The sequence below is a fragment of the Brienomyrus brachyistius genome, chromosome 9 (assembly GCF_023856365.1).
Source record: "Brienomyrus brachyistius isolate T26 chromosome 9, BBRACH_0.4, whole genome shotgun sequence".
Lineage (NCBI taxonomy): Eukaryota > Metazoa > Chordata > Actinopteri > Osteoglossiformes > Mormyridae > Brienomyrus > Brienomyrus brachyistius.
In genome coordinates this window covers 14,861,494-14,867,493 of record NC_064541.1, presented here as the reverse complement: position 1 = coordinate 14,867,493, position 6,000 = coordinate 14,861,494, and the positions used below count along the sequence as shown (strand labels likewise).

The window sequence follows — 6,000 nt, the reverse complement described above, 5'->3', positions numbered from 1 at the left end:
GAGCTCAGGGAGAAGACGATCAGTTCTGCCAGGCGTCCCAGTGGGCCCGAAGCACAAACACAAACAGGGTCGCGTGCACAGGTGTGGATAACAAGCAGAGATGCACATGGGAGGCACAGGGGAACAGCTGGCAGAAATACACATTTACATTTATGCACCTAGCAGGTGCTCCGAAGCAAGCAGAGCAACTGAAGAGAAATTTTCCTTAATTTTTTTCCTGTTAACATAACACCGCAATGTCAGGCGTCCTCGTCATATGTCACAATACTGGGAACCAAAACTCTCTCAGTCCTCATGTAATCCAACTAACAACTTCTGTTAAATTTCCAAAACTGATTTGGCCCACAAAAACCTTCATGAAAATGTCCCCTGTGGGCTTAGTGAGCGTTGGAAATTATTTTTCCTTTGGTGCTCAGAAGCCTCACTCAATAGCCCAACAGTGAACTCACCCTGCAGACCACGGGATTCAAACTGAAGACCTACTGAGTACAGGCACAGAGTCTAAACCCACGGAGTCACACACGAGCTGCCAAACTAGCGCTACCCGCTGCAGCACTAAAAAGGTCCTCAGCTTTGTAGTGCAACAGGTCATGCTGCAGATGAGAGGAGATTCCATTTATCACGTTCACTGTAACGGGAATCGGCGTCAGCAGAGCATGCCGTGTTTTCGGAGGTGATAAAATTAGCAAACTGTGTTTCTCCTTCACAGTCAGGACTTGGCGGCTTCGCACATTTTCCAGGGAGGGATGCACCATGATCTGGGCGAGTCTTAGCTGCTTAACAGCAGGGAAGTTCATGAGGAATGGAGAATCAGTCGCTAAGTTAGACAAGGTTCACAGGCAAGGTTCATTAAATACTACAATATCGGGATGTTGTTCCAAAAGAGAAATTAATAATAATAACAATAATAATAAATTTTATTTATATAGTGCTTTTACATGAACTCAAAGACGCTTACAGAGAAAGTACACAAAATCAGACATAACACATTCTGCATTGGGAAGGTTAAATACCTCAGCAAAACGAAGGCTTTTAGCTTGGTTTTAAAATCTGAATGAGATCCACAAAATAATGGCAGTAGGGTGTGAGTTTTAAAGGCGTGGAGTTAAACGGGAGAGCGTGCGGTCAATTCAATTAACAGTCAATCCAAATGTTTCCAGTCACATCGATTAAGATTAAGATAAACTTTCAGGGGGAAAGTCGCGCGCATGCAGTGGTGAGTTTGTAAAGCACAGACGGACAGACATATGGCGCAAAGCAAAGTGCAAAGACAGTCAACATAGGAAACAAGCGGATGTCGTGAGAAGCAACTAAAAAGTACAGTACACGATTAGAAAACAGAATATTGAAATACTATATAAATCAGTGATGGTATTTAGGCAATGGGATCACCAACACACCATTAGACCACTGGGAAGAGAGTCTGTTGCTGGAACTGTGGTCAGAATCTGCACTGGGCTACAACAGCGAACTTCTGAAGAAGATGAAGAAAAGAGATTTTCTGCAGACACTGTGGAGAACATAACATACTTTGGCTGCGTGGGCTAGTGTCATGTGAGGAAGTCATCACCATTTGGAGCGAGATCCCATTTAATAAATGAACAATGATGTGCCCTTCAGTACGACAGCTGTGGGGGGGGGGATATGAATTTCAATGCGCCCCCACCATTCTCACAACTGGTGTCTAATCGAAGCTGCTTTGGGGAAGATTACCCATGTAAGTGGATGATATGAAAGGGATGTGTACTAGATGTGGCTTTCTGCTGGGAAAACGGACCAGCAGGGTGTGGGGTTACCGAAGAGGCCCCAAAAGTGGCTTCCTGCTGGTGGTCACACAGGCTGCACGGACCCCACGCAGCCTGTTAACTTCAAAGGCCGTTCCCTTCCTTCCAAAGTGTTACATCCATCCAGCATTATACCCCACTGGAGCCATTATATCGCTATAGCACCTGACCACATTCTGGGATTCGACCCAACAACCATCCCCCGCAGCTCTACATGCTTGATCCCTGCACTATCTACTGATCATACAAGCCTATAAATATGAGGCCTCTGAGAATGAACCCAGTGCCTCTTGTCTCTCATCCCCCTGTCCAATCAGCAGAGGCCTCATCTTTTTAGGTTCAGCTTACAGTGAAAAGCAAGCGCCGGACTCTCTTGCCGTTTTTGGGGTCCGTGTCTGTGCTCAGCAGGGATGGTCGCCTCGCTCGCCGCCGTCACCACTGATCTGGTGACATCAAATCGCACAAAGCTTCTGTTGTTTAAGGAGTCGCTGACAGCATGGCAGTCCGGGCCATGTGACGCTTCGGCGAGGGGACTGTCTGATGTCTGTGGTCTGCAATGAAAAGATGATGTCACTGTGCGCTACTTGGAGTCTCCTCTGAATGGTCCCTGGGCTGCCACTGAGCTGCATCAGGGCTACAGAAAATAGGCTGGGTGACCACAGGAAGGTATCGACATTTCATCTACCTTAAACGAGGAGCACCTAGAACCGTGACTGCCACCTGGGATGTTAATGCTGAAAAAATTTGGTAGAGTGACTCGTACATTATACAAAGTACATTAACAGAAGCCTTTATCCAAAGAGACGTACGTTTTTGGGAATGCAGGCTCAGATATCCATTGGAGCAATTAGGTTAAGGGCCTTGCTCACTGGCCCAACGGAAAAACTCTGGGATTTGATACAGCAACCTCCTGATCGTGACCACAGCATCCTAACACGCCAAGCCACACGCTGGCTAAAACTCTACTGGCTAACCCACCAGAGAAAGTCCCCGATAGTTAAAGTGCACCCAGAATGGTAATGCAGACCACATCCGCTTACCGGGACAGGGACCAGGGGAACCACACGCAACAGCGACTGCCCCAGTATGTAGAGATAAAAATATAGAAAGCTAATGCGCGTATGTGTGTCAGGAGAGTGGAGCAATTATCACCAGGCCTGCTTTAACACAGAGCTACTGCCAGTGCTGGTATCATTCATTGAGAAAAGTGAAAATGTATCAGTCTTTCTGCTGATATGAGTGAGCTAGGCGGCATAAATCAGGAACTGTGTTTATCTGCAAAGTAATGGGTGGTGGGCCAGCATTCTGGTGACATCAGGCAGGGACCGAATGGACAAGGTGCCTGATATTACTGAGGGGGGATTCCTCCCCCCGCCCAATCAGGAAATCTTATTCCGTACCCGTTTCCAATCATAGGTGATCATGCAAAATTTTCACAGAGTGGGAGCAAAATCTACCAGTTGAGCACCTGCCCCTGAAATAGTCTCTGCACAGCCCTGCCTCACGCATGCGGAGCCTCCATGACTGGGATCAGACATCACACCTGCGGCGATCGTGCTCTCGCAGCCAAAAACCTGCAGGTCAGCTCCCCTGAAACCTGCCGCTGAAAGAGCCCTGAAAACACTCTCTAACGTTTCAGAGGGTGAAACTGGAGCACAGGAGGTTCACCCAAGGAGAACCTTGGAAGATAACCTTCAGTAATTAACAGGAGGGACAGCATCTCCCAGAAGTGTGACGGTCCTCCTTGTTACCAAGCAACACAGGACACCTCCCTCCGCTGCTTGGGTGGGGGCTTCCGCACTCCCAATCACGCACTACCCACCTGACACAAAACACTTAAATAAAACACCTAAAGAATCAAGAGTATCACCAATGTGTTTATTATTTAAAGTAACATTCTACAAAATACACAAACCCACAGGGGATGCTATGTGGCTCAGTGGGTTATGTTGCTATACCTGTAATCAGAAGGTCATAGTTTCACATCCCTGTATTGACAGAGCATTTCACCATCAGGCCCTTGAACAAGGCCCTGCACCCCGCTAGTGACTGTCTGACCTCACTTTCTGAATTTTATGATACTTCGGATAGAAGTGTCTGCTAAATAAACGAAATGTAAATAATGCAAAGAAATCCACAAAGAAGGATTTCTCAGTTAGCTGGGTTAACTTAAGCTAGAAGGCATGATTGTCCAATAGGAACGCTCCTTACCTAAACACTTATTGGACAACCATTGCTTCTAGCTTAAGTTAACCCAGCTAGCTGAGAAATCCCGCCTTGTGGCACACCCTCCAGCGGGGTTTCGGTTGTTTCATTCAGGCACAGATTTGGTAGGACAAGAGCTCGGATTTAACCTGAGTTAAAGATAAGCCTGAATTTAATAACATCAATGTTTGCATACAACAGAGAGCATGCCTGTTGCTAAGGTCTTCTTAAGCAAGATGTGAAATCCTAGGGGTAGTTTACTATTCATAACAAATACACATTTATAAATGTACAGCGAGAAGCTGGAGACTGTGGCTGTGCTGGACGTTTTGTTCTGACTGTGTGAAGAATTCAGTGGGCTGTGTGCAAGCCCCGCCTCCGACCGGAGCTCCGAGGCCTCACTCAGCGCGCGATTACTCACCCGGCCATCACCCACACGGAGCAGGCAGGCCTCGTACACGCAAGCGTGCGATGTGGCGCAAGTCAATCCTGCTGACCTGGACTGAATGAAAGCAGAGAGGCAGCGTGATTTCTGGGAAGGCAGAGAGAGAGAGAGAGAGAGAGAGAGAGAGAGGGAGAGAGAGAGAGAGAGAGAGAGAGAGAGAGAGAGAGCAAACTGGGAAGTGGGAGAGACAGAGTCAACCTGGGAAGGCAGAGAGAAATAAAATGTTTTACTTACCATTTGCACAAATATGTTGGAATGCTTCCTGTTTCGTGATCCATCCTGCTTTCCTTTGAGACTGACACACACATAGACATATAGTCGAGAGCAAAGCTTGGAGCACAGGGACAGCCATTTATCTGCCATTCCAGAGGCATTTCTGGGCGTGTGGTAGCCAGAGTAAGCGCTGGGTGCTTCGGGAGGTACGAGACGACACTCTGCTCGTGAATGGAGCCATTCAAGGGGAACGCCCACTGGATGCCTGCGGACGGTGAGGAGCCTCACTGCCCAATCTGTCAGGCTGTCAGGCCCCTGAACGGCCCTTGTTTTGGTCATGAGGGAGACCGGCTCCCAAGTTCAGCTACAGAACAGCCAAGATGGACAGCAAACAAAGGGCAACCAATATGAAAACTCTGGGTTTAGAGACTCTGGGGGGGCAGATTCAGGGTGACAGGGGTACCCCTGTGTTGGAAAGCAGGAGCTGAATGTCACAGACTTGTCAGGAAGCTATGGGCACGAGGCAGGGAACAACCCAGGATGGGGGGCCAGACCATCGCAGAGCACACACACACCTATGGGCAATTTAGCAACTCCAATTAGCCTCAGCATGTCTTTGGACTGTGGAAACCGGAGTACCCGGAGGAAACCCCACAAAGACATGGGGAGTACATGCAAACTCCACACACATGTGACCCAGGCGGAGACTCGAACCCAGGTCCCAGAGGTGTGAAGCAACAGTGCTAACCACTGCACCACCATGCTGCCCCTAGGAGGCCTCTAAGGATTTCTTAAAGGACACAGCACACTAATGGGCTACTTGATAGAACAATGATGACATCAGAGGGCAAAAACCTTTCTTTGTGGTCTTTATTAGTACTCGTGTTTCTCTCTGTCAGTTTTGTAGATTTCAGTGACAGAAGGGAGTGGGTTTGCACATGTCCAGGACTGTTGGGGTAACTGGCGTCTGTAAATTTCCCAGGTTGTGTGTCTGAAGAATTGGCATCCCGTCCATGGAGGAGTCGTGTACCCTAAGCTGCTGGAAAAGACTCCAGGACCCTGACACATTGACTGAGACAAGCAGTAAGAGCTTGGATGGATGATGGAGACAGCCAACCAAATTTGAGTGTGATATACTGCCCTCAAGTGAGCAAGTCAGGTACTGACATTCACACTGCAAGAACCATAAAAATTCCGAGCCTGCAACTGCTTTACACCTACTGTATGTTGTACATAACTCAGTGGTTAAAAGTGGTTGAGAAAAAAAGACCAAAATGGTGCACTTGTGAAAAACTAAGGGGAAAGGGTATTTCTATGGTTTCATGAAACAAAGACTGTACTATGATTTTCACA

The 6,000-nt window shown here is 47.8% G+C and overlaps 1 long non-coding RNA gene across 1 annotated transcript; it reads right to left on the bottom strand.

The window, feature by feature from the left end:
- Positions 1-214: 214 nt before the first annotated feature.
- Positions 215-4,829, bottom strand: LOC125749475 (uncharacterized). The gene is made up of 3 exons (XR_007399926.1): positions 4,669-4,829; positions 4,411-4,491; positions 215-2,335 (listed from the first exon to the last, which is right to left on the bottom strand). It is a non-coding gene; the product is annotated as an uncharacterized LOC125749475 (long non-coding RNA).
- Positions 4,830-6,000: the final 1,171 nt, after the last annotated feature.